The sequence below is a fragment of the Macadamia integrifolia genome, chromosome 7 (assembly GCF_013358625.1).
Source record: "Macadamia integrifolia cultivar HAES 741 chromosome 7, SCU_Mint_v3, whole genome shotgun sequence".
NCBI classification, from domain to species: domain Eukaryota; kingdom Viridiplantae; phylum Streptophyta; class Magnoliopsida; order Proteales; family Proteaceae; genus Macadamia; species Macadamia integrifolia.
The window spans coordinates 25,136,887-25,149,481 of record NC_056563.1 but is presented as its reverse complement, the minus strand read 5'-3'; the positions used below and the strand labels follow the sequence as shown (position 1 = coordinate 25,149,481).

General features: G+C 36.0%; 1 long non-coding RNA gene across 1 annotated transcript; it reads left to right on the top strand.

Moving 5' to 3' along the window:
- The first annotated feature begins 3,505 nt into the window (after window positions 1–3,505).
- On the top strand, window positions 3,506–6,047 carry LOC122083211. The gene is made up of 3 exons (XR_006141590.1): window positions 3,506–3,583; window positions 3,693–3,744; window positions 5,856–6,047. It is a non-coding gene; the product is annotated as an uncharacterized LOC122083211 (long non-coding RNA).
- The last annotated feature ends 6,548 nt before the right edge of the window (window positions 6,048–12,595 follow it).

The window sequence follows — 12,595 nt, the reverse complement described above, 5'->3', positions numbered from 1 at the left end:
AAGATTAACCTGAAATCAGACTAATTGGATCTCTCCCATAAGGCCCAACCACTAATAGATCAATTTTATATTTTACACTTTAAGGTGATTAGCTCATTATGAAGATCAGCTCCATCCAACTATATAAGTGTATCAATCAACACTCATCTACTATCTACTAATATGAATCCATACAATGACTTGATGCTAGTCCATACATGATGAAATCCATTGTAGACTGTAGGCCATGGACACTGAGAAGAACACCAACTTGTTTGAAATTCAAGGGATCAATGGGTGCCACACATCATTCAACAAACCTAGAAGAGCCTATGCTATCTTCTACCGTTTTTAGAAGAGTTTGATAGTTGGTTTCCACTTACTATGTTTGATCAAGCAAACTATATAATTGGGCCAGTTTTAAAAATGTGATAATCAAGTTTTTTTTTTTTTTTTTAGGTAGCCCCAAGGAGAGTCGAACTCATAATTTCTTAATTGTGAAGTGTTGGTCTTGGCCAACGAAAGCTAAAATTGGAATCAAGAGTACAACAAGGAGCACCTCTTCCTTGTGTTCCATTGCAGAGAAGAAATAGAATAGAAAAATTTAGAGAATCGATAGGCAAGAAGAAGAGGTTGGATGGAATTGGTGTTGTGAAAATTTAGTTTGGTCTATGCTTCTAGAATGACTTAGTTTTAATGGTTTTCAAAATGATATTCATATTAATGGGCATCTTTGAATCTCTATTTTTGGCTTCCAATGGAACAACCATCTACAACAACAACAACAATATCCAAAACCTTATCCCAACTTAATAGGGTCAGCTATATAAAGATTTTAAGTAAGGAAGAGTGTAAGAATCCGTGCAAAAAGATTGACTAGTTATGGCCAATGAATAAATGTTGGTTGTTAACTTGACACACAACTAGAAATCAACCACAGGCTTATAACGATAGACTATAATAAGGTAACGGTTGTCAACCTGACATACTATATAGATCGGTCAAGCCAAAGCATCCTATATACATTACTTCTACTATCAAGACAATTCATCAACTAACCTATTTTCATAAAAGGAGGAATGTGATAACGAATTCTTGATAGTTCAGCTAAGCATGAAAGTAACATTTTGAACACACAACTTTGCATTGAAAACTAGATATGCAACACACAACTCCGCATTGAAAACTAGATAAGCAACCCACTACTTGAGCCAGAGGTATCTATGAATAGCGATTCAATGCACCAGCATAAAGCTCACCACCATAAGAAAACTAATTGCAACTCACGTGTGTTAAGTCCACAACTAGACCTACTTCAATATAATAAAGATTTGGTAGAAGAAAGCTCGATAGCCCCTCCAAGCACAAATCGAACCCTAACTACTTTGAGCACTCTAATTTCTTCAATGTAACAATGCTGGAGGCACGACTTAGTCAAGTAACCTTATCACCCAATGGAGCAACTATCTCTTCTTCCCAATTGGATTCTGAATTTTGGAGTCAAAAAAGATAAGCTCTTGGAGGTTCTGCAGATTTTCTGGTGACTAAATAATCAAAATATTACTATTGCAAGGGCTTGCCCGACTAAAAAAAATGTTGAAGAGGACTATGTTGTTAATGTATGATGTCTTATATTCCGTCGCAGTTTAATCTAGGGAATACTGGTGTAGGCGCCTCAACAAGCAGGATGGCAGTCGAGGGTAGTTTTGTATTTTTTGGATTAGGATTTTTTTTTCGCTATATATTTGTAGCGAGGTTTTCTTTCTCTGTAATACAAATAATATTGAGAGGTGTGAAGACGAGTCCTGTGACCCTATTCTCCATTGATGGTGAAGTAGGACCTCATCTCACTAAGGACGTAGGTAACTTGCCAAATCTCGTAAACCTGTGTGCATTGCTTGTACTTATTTTTTCATTATCTTCTGTATCGTTTTAGAATTACGTTTCTACATACCCTAAGTGCATCATTGTTTTACAAAGGAGTTGAACTATTACAGCTATTTACTTTGTTAAGCTCCTTCATATTTGAAAAGGTCTAATTCTGTTAAAGCGTTTTGTGCAAGTGGGTCATTTCTTAGATATTCCAAATTGAACCAATGTTCTTCGGAAAGAAGTGGAAGGAACTGGACGGCATAGAGAGATTTGAATCACTCAAGACAAATTAAAGCGGATTGGTCTGGGTATTGGTCGAACGATCCCATTTTAAAAATATGTTGTAAAAATAACGTACAAATCAAAACAGGTTATAAATATTGAGTTAAAAAAACAAAAAACAAAAAACAAATATAAGATGGTTTTAAAGAAGAATACTCTGCATGCAAACTTTGTAATTAAAAAAGGAGAAAATTATATGATTACCCACTTTTGGATTTACCTTTACAAAATTAATCACAAAAAATTTTAATTAACAAAAATACCTAAAATTAGGTTTGGGTTTACAAAACTATCCACCAAAAGTTTCAGTTAGCAAAAATACCCAAAATCAGGTTTGGGTTTACAAAACTACCCAATATAGTGATTCTTCATCTTCCACATATTAGCATGTATTTTTTTATTACTAAAACTTTGAGTGGGTAGTTTTATAACTCAAACTCAATTTTGAGTATTTTTATTAATTTAAATTTTAAATGGATAATTTTGTAAAAAAAACATAATTTTGGATATTTTTGTTAACTAAAACTTTTGATGGATAATTTTGTAAAGAGAAACCCAGAAGTGGGTACTCATGTAATTTTTCCTTAAAAAAATACCTTATATAGACAAATAAAAAAAGAAAAATTATGCCCTTTCCTTGTAGTATGCCGAAATTACACGTGAATCCAAGGGTTTGAACGAATTACGCTTCTTCCCCTATAGTTTGAAAAATTCTTACAATTAAGTCCAATCCATTAATCATGAGACTGTTAGTTGATGATGTCACCTTATATAATACATCTTAATGCCGAAAATACCTTTATATCAAGGTGAACTTACTAATACACCCTTCCCTAAAGAAACAAAAGAACTATGGAGCCGTTTGGTATAGTTCATAAAAAACGTTTCTAGCGTTTTTTCGTGTCAATAGAACGAAAAAACGCTGAAAACTGTTTGGTATGTTTAGGCTCCGTTCCAGTTTTTTCGAAACGGAAGTGTGGTAAGAAACGAATATGGCCCGATTTCACGGAACGCTTAGAGGCTGTTCCGTCGGCCACGTTTCGTTCCAAATTAATAGTGGAAGGAACTTTCGTTCCCGATTGTCCGCCGCGATAGAGAGAGGATAGCAGAGAGGAAAGAAGAACGAGCGCCCTGTACAAGAAATCTTCACCAAAGGTCTGTCCTTCGCCTCTCCTCCTTCTTCTCCTTCTTCTCCTTCTTCTTCTTCATTTTTTCTTTTCTTCTACTATTCAACCTCTTCTTCTTCTTCATCTATTGTACCCACAGAGAGGGTTTGTGTGAAATTTAGGGGTTTTTTTATCCTTCTTCTTCTTCATTTTTTCTTTTCTACCAGAGACAGAGATCGATTAGCTTAACAAATTGCTGGTTTTGAATAGTTTCGAACTCGCACAGAGAGAGGAGAGAAGAAGGAGAAGAAGGAGCTCGCCCCCTTGTGGAATCTCCTCAGCAGGTAATTTCGATTTCGGCTCTTCTTCTCCTTCTTCTTTTTCATCTCTTTTAACCTCTTTCTTCTTGTATTCTAACATCTTCTCCTTCTTGTTCATCTATTGTAATCACAGAGCAGGTATTGGGACAAATTTTAGGGTTTTTCTAGACCCCCTATACAGAGAGGTAAAGTCTTCTTCTTCTCTTCTATTTCGTCTTCTTCTCTTCTATTTCTTCTTCTTCTCCTTTGCTTCCTGAATCCATACACCTCCTGTAATATTCTTCTTCCCCATTTCTTATTGTTTCTCTGTTTTTTTGATTTACCTGTTGTTAACGAGTCAACCGAGTGGTGAGAGATTTGTTGAATCTCTTTCATACCTGTTTTTTCTAATATGCATTTCATAAGAAAGACTACCTTCCAGCCCATGGACTGTGGAATTTTATGAAGCTTAAAGCATATCAAGTTATCTAATAGTACTGTACACAAAGAAAAACTCACATTTTGGACAATTCTCTGTGTAAATAGCATCCCATATCCTCCTAGCTGATGGAACAGTATAGCCAGTGAATCGTTCAGGGTTCAGTTGGAGATTTACATATGTCATCTCAGCTGCAAACACAAATAAGCGTATAGTTTCTCTCAGTTTTGTCAAGATGAAGCATAATGTACAACTACAATGACAACATTCTATACTAGAACAATAAATCAGAAAACATGGATTGCTAAACTATGGCCACTGTCAGCATTTGTGAATCTCACATTCCTATGAACCTCAGAGGCAGTCACAAAGATTCTCATTTTTAACCAAAAGAAACAAAATCTTATTTAATTCATCCATGCAAAAAAAGTTTCAGCATCTACAACTTGTTGGTGCTTCATCTACAACTTGTTGGTGCTTCATGTCTGCACTTTAAATTTCCTTCATGACAGACCCACCATGTCTTTGCTTGAGCTGCGAGCTTAGCCCTGGCATATCTAATTTTTCTATCAACTGACATGTTGTCCCAATCAAGGAAATCCTCAATTGATGCAATCCAATCTATAAATACTAGAGGATACATCTTGCTAATAAAATCAGCAACCTCAAGAAGTACCTTCTCAGTGATATCATCTGTTTTTCAGGTCCATCGGCATCTAACATGGTCTGAATAATTTCCATTAGAGATTCCCTCTGTCATCATTAGAGGCTTGTGGGTGCTCCAGGGACATAATCACTAGGGTACCCACCAGGTGGTATGTGGTGGAAAGTTGATCACCACTATTCACATTCTCTAATTGGTCTTCAAAGTTGTCAAGGTGAATCCCTCCAACCGTTGGCTGCTTTCTAGAGTTGAGGGAAACAAGTCTTTCATCAAAACAAACTTTTCTTAAAGACTAATGAATAGACTAATGACAAGTTCATCCCTTTTCCTATCAGTAAGTCTAAGTCAATACTTCCATTCGTAGGTGACATCCTCTCAAATCAAAGCTCCAACACAATTTGGTGCAAGCAGAAGAATTCCTAATTCAATATAAATGTAAATCCAAATACCACAAGTACCAAGAAAATCTATAGGATCATATTATCACAATTAATTATAGAAGGTAGAAATTCTGAGAATTCCCATTCTTGTTCAACAGGAATAATTTAAGAAGCAACTAAAATTAACTCGGAATTTCAAGAAACAGTGTATACTCTAGTACAAATTGAACTAGTTGAATTGGTAGAACAGCACTATAATTAAAGTAAATTGAACTAGCCTACCTGACCAGTAATTGCACAAATGAAAACAAATTGAAATTCAATCAAGAAATCTAGAAGTCAGATTATTCCTACTGGCTGTTAAGCTGTTAATGCACAGAACTGGAACAGATCAATAGAACAGAATTTGAATTGAAGAAAGTCAATAATCTAAACCCTTGAAATTGATGAGAAACTAAGCAGAAAAACCAGATGCCCTTCTGACTATAAACCTATCTAGATAGATAGGACGTTTGGGGTTTTTCATAAATTGTGTATCAAGGACCAGTGACAACTTCCATCTCTTAAAATTTACTTACATTACAATATTTTTTGGTGGTAGTATATTCAATTTTTAGAGTGTCAGCAATTTTGCAAGGTTAATTGCTATGTATTCTCTAATCTTATTTCATTTTGTGTTCGGTTGTTATGTTTTACCATTAACTTTGCTAACCTCAAATGTCTTTTGTGTATTCATTAAAACTGTCCCCGATGCTTTTCATGTGAATAATCTGTGGCTTTAAACTCTGCTTGGTTTCGAGTATGCTAACTTTTACACTAACTTATAATGTCTAGCTATTATGTCTGGAAGTAGTATCCCTGCCGTTAAGTGGTCAGAATTTGAGACCACTGTGTTCATTGAATCAATGAAAGAAGCTGTAAAAAATGGTCACAAATCCGGTAATTCATTTAACAAAACTGGATGGGAGATCATTACAAAGCAATTTCAACAGGCTTTAAATCGTCCAGTTGGGAGAGAACAGTTACGCAATAAGATGAACAAGTTGAAACAAGAGTATCAATAATTCAAGAGACTGCTTGACACAACTGGATTTGGGTGGAACTCAATGACAAAAACAGTCACAGTCGATGATGAGTCCGTATGGGATAGGGCAATACAGGTACAATAGATTTCAGTAGCTAGTTCAATTATTTATAAATTAGATTACAATGAGTAGTACATCTAAATGATACAATTACTGCTTATGCAGGCAAATCCAGGTTGGTTGAAATACAAGAAGTATGGACTAAACAATTGGCCAGATTTGAGCATGGTATTTGGGGATGCATATGCTAGAGGTAACTTAGGGGTTGATAGTGCTCAAGATCTGGATGGCATCGACGCTGTTAATATAGTTGATAATGAGCAGCTCTCTCACTCCCCCAGTACCCCGGTGCATATAAGCATGACTGACCCCTTTCATGAGGATACTCATACTCCAACTCCAACTCCAACTCAGACCACCACAAAACGAAGTCTTGATAGGACACCTACGGGACGAAGAAAGAAGAGCGCCAATAAGGGAGATAGCCACGTGAAGGACTTGTATGGGAAGTATTTATCTATGAAAATTGAGAAAGCATCTAGTACTTCTATTACATCTCCTGTTCGTGGTGGGGTAGGTGCATCTTGTCCTCGAGATTTCAGTGTGAGTGCATGTGAGGCGGTGATATCCTCCATACCGGATATATCAAAGGAGATATATTTGAAGGCCACCAGTCGTATGTGTACTGATCCTAGTTGGAGGGAGTTGTTTGTCTGTGCAGAGCCTGCGAAGAGGATTTGGCTTTTAGATGCGTTGGAGTAGTTGATGTTGTGTTTGTATGCTACTTTTGGTAATTTTGGATTCGAGACTCTACTTTTGATGTCTGTAATTTTACTTTCGGAGATACATTGCATGACTTGGCTATATTTTTTTGTGTTTTTTCCTATTATTGATATGTGTAATGCTGAACATGTGGTTTTGGGTTGACACGATGTGTCAGCTTGTTATGTTTTACAGACATTTGTTTCCAAATGTGTAGTAATTGTTTATTTATTGCAGTTATGTCAAATGCATTATGTGAAACTTCTAGTGATGAAGAAGATATGGTCACTCACATGGGAATGGAATTACTGTGTGAGGCTGTATATATTCGAGAACCATGTCGGGATAGTGTATTTCCAGGTGCTGTATGATGCATGAGGTATTGAATGGGCATGCCAATAGATGCTATGAAGAGTTTAGGATGGAACGTCATGTCTTCCTTAACCTATGTGACTATGTTAGACATAGGGGGTGGTTGAAAGATACGACCAACATCCGAGTGGATGAACAGCTTGGAATGTTCCTATGGATTGTTGGGAAGGGTTCAAGTAATAGGGACACCCAAAATCATTTCAACCACTCAGGAGAAACAATTAGTCGAACATTCAATGTTGTCTTGATTGCAATGCAACGCTTGGCTAAGGAGAAAATCAGACCGCCAGACGTCAATATGATACCGATAGAGATTGCACAGAACCCGAAATACTACCCTTTTTTCAAGGTAAATATGTTAATATGATACATGTCTGTAATTAAATATATGAATGTTTATATTCTTATATGTACTGGCCATTTAATTGTCAATATATGTCATAGCATTGTATTGGCGCCATAGACGGTACTCACATCCATGCGGTAGTTCCAAGAGAGGATCAAATTCGATATAGGAATCGGAAGGGGATCACAACTCAAAATGTGATGTGTGCATGTTCATTTGACATGCGATTCACATATGTGTATGCGGGATGGGAAGGTAGTGCAAACGATTGTCGAGTACTTGAACAGGCAAGAAGTGATCCTCGATTGCGTTTTCCTCATCCACCTCCAGGTATTAACTTTATACTAATATATTAGATTTTTCATTTGAGTGTATACATAATAATATATATTAATTTTTGTCTGTAGGAAAGTATTATGTTGTCGACTCTGGGTATGCTAGCCAATCTGGATTTTTGACACCATTTCGGGGTGAGAGATACCATCTACCGGACTATAAAGGGCGTAGAAAATCCCCAAGAACAGCGAAAGAGTTGTTCAATTATAGACATTCATCACTTCGGAATGTTATTGAACGCACATTTGGGGTATTGAAGAACAAATTTAAAATTTTAAGGCTAATGCATCAGTTCCCAGTGGAAACTCAGGCATCAATTGTACTGGCATGTTGTGGGCTACACAACTATATTCGAGAAGAGCATATTGCTGACGCAGAATTCGTGGGGATGAGCGATGATTTAAAAGTTGCAGAAGATGACTTGAATCCGCCACATGAAGATTTCGTTGATCATTCTACAATACAATCAAGTCAACGAAATCGGGCAAAAGAGATGAATGCCACTAGGCTAAGAATTACAAATGCAATGGCTAGACAGCAAAGGATGCCAGAACTAGTTGAAAACTAAAACCGATAACTATTTTGCCAAAACTGAAAACCTAAATTGATGTTTCAACCCACGTAGTACTTGTTTTATGGTACATTTATATATGTGGTACAAGTTGATATATTATTATGAATGTCATATATTTGGATGCTATATTAACTTTTTTGATAAATAAATTTCTGTTACAGATGACTTCTTCTATGCCCCCACTCATGATAGCAACTTGTGAAATTTGTGGGAAGAGTTGTGGGAAATATACAACCAAGTCGGGTAAAAATATTGGAAGAGAATTTTTCAAGTGTGAAGATTCATGTAATTTTTTCATGTGGGTGGACCAACTACATCTATGTAGATGTGGTAAAGGTCAATGCAAAGTACGAACTGCGATGAAAGGTCCAAACAAGGGACAGTATTTTCTATGTTGCCCAAGTTCAACTGGGGTAATTTATTTCTACTATTGACCTATACCTATAGGTAATTTATGATTTTTGTTTAATTCGATGTTAAATTTCAACGACCCTAATCACATCTATTATTTGATATAGGCTGATAACCGTGGATGTGGTATGTTTGTATGGTTGAAAGATGAAACACATATCTCTACCATACAACATACATTATGTTCAGAAAGCTCAAGCTCAACATCAACATCATCCAGACCACTTTCCGTTTCAAACGAGTACATGAAAGGATATCTGGAAGGGACACTTAAAGGATTAGAGGACCAAACAAATAAGATGAAAGACATCCTCCATGCATTCAAGTCTTTAGACTTGGAAAAAAAGTGAAAATTTGGGGAATTATGTAATAGTTAACTTGCACAAGGCATTGTTAATACTGTATTTTATTCATCCTTTGGAAACCATGTTTTTTTCATTGGTGTGTAATATTTTATTGTCCCAAAAAAATTTATATGCTTATAGTATTTTAATGTTATTTTTGTAATTATTGACTTAAAAGATAAGTAAAAAAAAAAACTGTTTCTGAAACAAGCATTGCCAAACGGCAGAAATGTCGTTTCTGCGTTCTGAAACTGTTCTAGAAACAGATTCACCAAACAGCTTTAAATCGTTTAAAAACGGCGTTTTGACACAGAAACTGAAATTTCCGTTTCTGACACGAAACGGAGTTTCTGGAACAGAAACGATACCAAACGGAGCCTAACAGTTTTCTCTAAGATTTGTTTGATCTGCCTATTAGACACCTCCACTTGACCACTAGTTTGGGGGTGATAAGGGGTAAATAACTTATAGGTGATCCCATACTTTTTCATTAAGGCCTCAAAAGGCCTATTAAAAAAATGAGTACCCCTATCACTAATTATAGCACGTGGTGTACCAAAACAAAAAAAATGTTTTCTTTGAGAAAATGGACCACCACTTTATGGTCATTAGATTTATCAGGTATGACCTCTATCCATTTAGAAACATAATCAATGATCAAAAGTATGTACAAATTTTCAAAGGAGTTAGGGAATGGTCCCATGAAATCGATGCCCCATACATCAAAGATTTTAACTACTAGAATAGTGTTGAGGGACATCATGTTTCTCTTATTGATACGGTGAAAAGACTAATAGGTGAGACAAGCCTTGCAAAAATCAAAAGCATCTCTAAAAAGAGTGAGCCAATAAAATCCGATTGGATAAGCTTTGTGACTATCTTCTTAGGTCCAAAGTGTCCTCCACATGCATGATCATGGCAAAAATATAAAATTGAATGTTGTTCATGATCAAGCGCATAACGTCTGATAATTTGTTCAGGATAAACTTTAAAAAGATAAGGGTTATCCTAAAAGAAATGCTTAAATTGGGAGAGGAAACGAAACCTATCTTGGGTGGACCAATGATCCAAAATCACACCAAAAATTAAGAAGTTGACAATATCAGCAAACCATGGTTCACTGGACATTGCAAGTAACTATTCATCTGGAAATTTCTCATTAACTAGAGAATCGACAGTCAAGGAATTGGGAAGCTGGGATAAATGGTCTACAACTAGGTTTTCAACGCCTTTCTTATCCCTAATTTCTAAATCAAACTCTTGCAAAACTGAAACCCACCTAATGAGACGGGCTTTGGCATCGTTCTTTTGAACTAGGTATCTAAGAGTGAAATGATCAATGTATACCACCACATGTGACCCAAATAAGTAAGACCAAAACTTCTTTAGTGTAAACACAACAGCCAAGAATTCCTTTTTAGTGGTTGTATAGCTGAGTTGTGCATCATTTAGTGTCCTACTAGCTTAGTAAATGACAGTGGACATCTTATTAATCCTTCAACCCAAAACCACTCTTATGGAAAAATATGAAGCATCACACATCAGTTCAAAAGGTTCAGTCCAAATAGGTGGTTGAATAAGGGGTGCATTGGTCAACTCCTTCTTAAGGTGCTTGAAGGATTCTAAGCAATCTTAGAAAACTCAAATTTTGATCTTTGGTAAGTATTGTAATGAGAGGGTAAGCTAACTTAGTAAAGTCCTTGTTGAACCTTTTGTAGAAGCCAGCAGGGCCCATAAAAGACTGAACGTCCATAACAGATTGGGGAGGTGGCAAATTATCAATCAAATATACTTTGGCTCTATCTACATTAATTCCCTCCTTGGATACTACATGACCGAAAACAATACTAGATTTAACCATAAAATGGTATTCTTCTCCATTTAAAATCAAATTCTTAGATATACACCTTTTCAAAACTAGAGAAAGATGGTGATGACACTCAGAATAGGAATTTCCATGAATTGAAAAGTCATCCATAAATACTTCTAAAAATTTTTCGACCATGTTAGAAAAGATGTTCATCATACATTGTTGTAACGTAGTAGAGGCATTGCAAAGCCCAAAGGGCATACGCCTGTAAGCAAATGTTCCATACGGTCATGTAAAAGTGGTCTTATGTTGGTCCTCTAAAGCAATTAGGATCTGGTTATAGCCAGAATATCCATTAAGAAAATAATAGTATTCATGTCCAGCTAACCTCTCTAACATCTGATCAATGAATGACAATGAGAAATAGCCCTTCCAAATTGTCACATTAAGTTTCCTGTAGTCTATGAACACTCTCCACCATGATTGGACATGGGTTGAAATTAGTTCATTATTGGCATTGGGAACTATAGTCATACCAGACTTCTTAGGCACTATGTGAACTGGGCTTACCCATTGGCTGTCAGAAAAAGGATAAATTATTTCATAATCCAAGCACTTTAGGATCTCTTTCTTAATGGCTTCCATCATCACTGGGTTAGCTCTTCTTTGAGGTTCTATGGATGGTTTGAAATCCTCCATAAAATGTATATGATGTTGCACAATAGAAGGGCTTATACCCTTGACGTTAGCCATGGTCCAACCTAGGGTTTCCTTATTATCTTTTAATACTTTAAGTAACTCATCTTCCTAGATAGAAGTCAAATCTGAAGAAATTATTACTAAAAGAGTATGGTTAGGCCCTAGGAAAGCATACCTCAAATTAGATGGCAACTCCTTATGATCTAGCTTAGGGGGCTCAACTATGGAAGGTTTGGGAATGAAATTGGAAAAAAAACCCTAAGGGCTCCACAGGTGTGTGAAGACTTAAGACTTCAGAAAAGAATTTTTCACTATCATCATCCAACTCATCCATACACTCTTGGAATTCTAAATCAAAATAAATATCAAAGTTGGTAATTAAATCATCAGAAAAATCTAGAAAATCCTCTAGCACACTTGAAATGCAAGATCTGGTACTCCAAAGATCCGATTAAACTGGCTAGTTGAAGAGATAGTAATAGCCTTCATCGATGCTTCTTTGACTGAGATTCATTGCATTCGTCAATTTGCATTCGTCAAAGAAGAAAGGATTAGCAACAAAGATATAGAATCCCTAATTGATTTCATCTTGATTTGAGGGTATCTACAATGAAGGGTGGAATGGTAAGTTTACCCTTCTTTAAGGGTATTTTGGCCATTTAGTAAATATTGACCCTTATGTCACCACTAATTGATTTTTCAACTAACAAAATAGATTTATTTGTGATTTCGTTATGCAAGTGGGGGGAAGTAAAAGATTTTTTTCAAAACGAGGGGTTTACACCTAATTACATTTAAAATTAGGGGTGGTACATTAAAATTTTCCTAAAAAAAA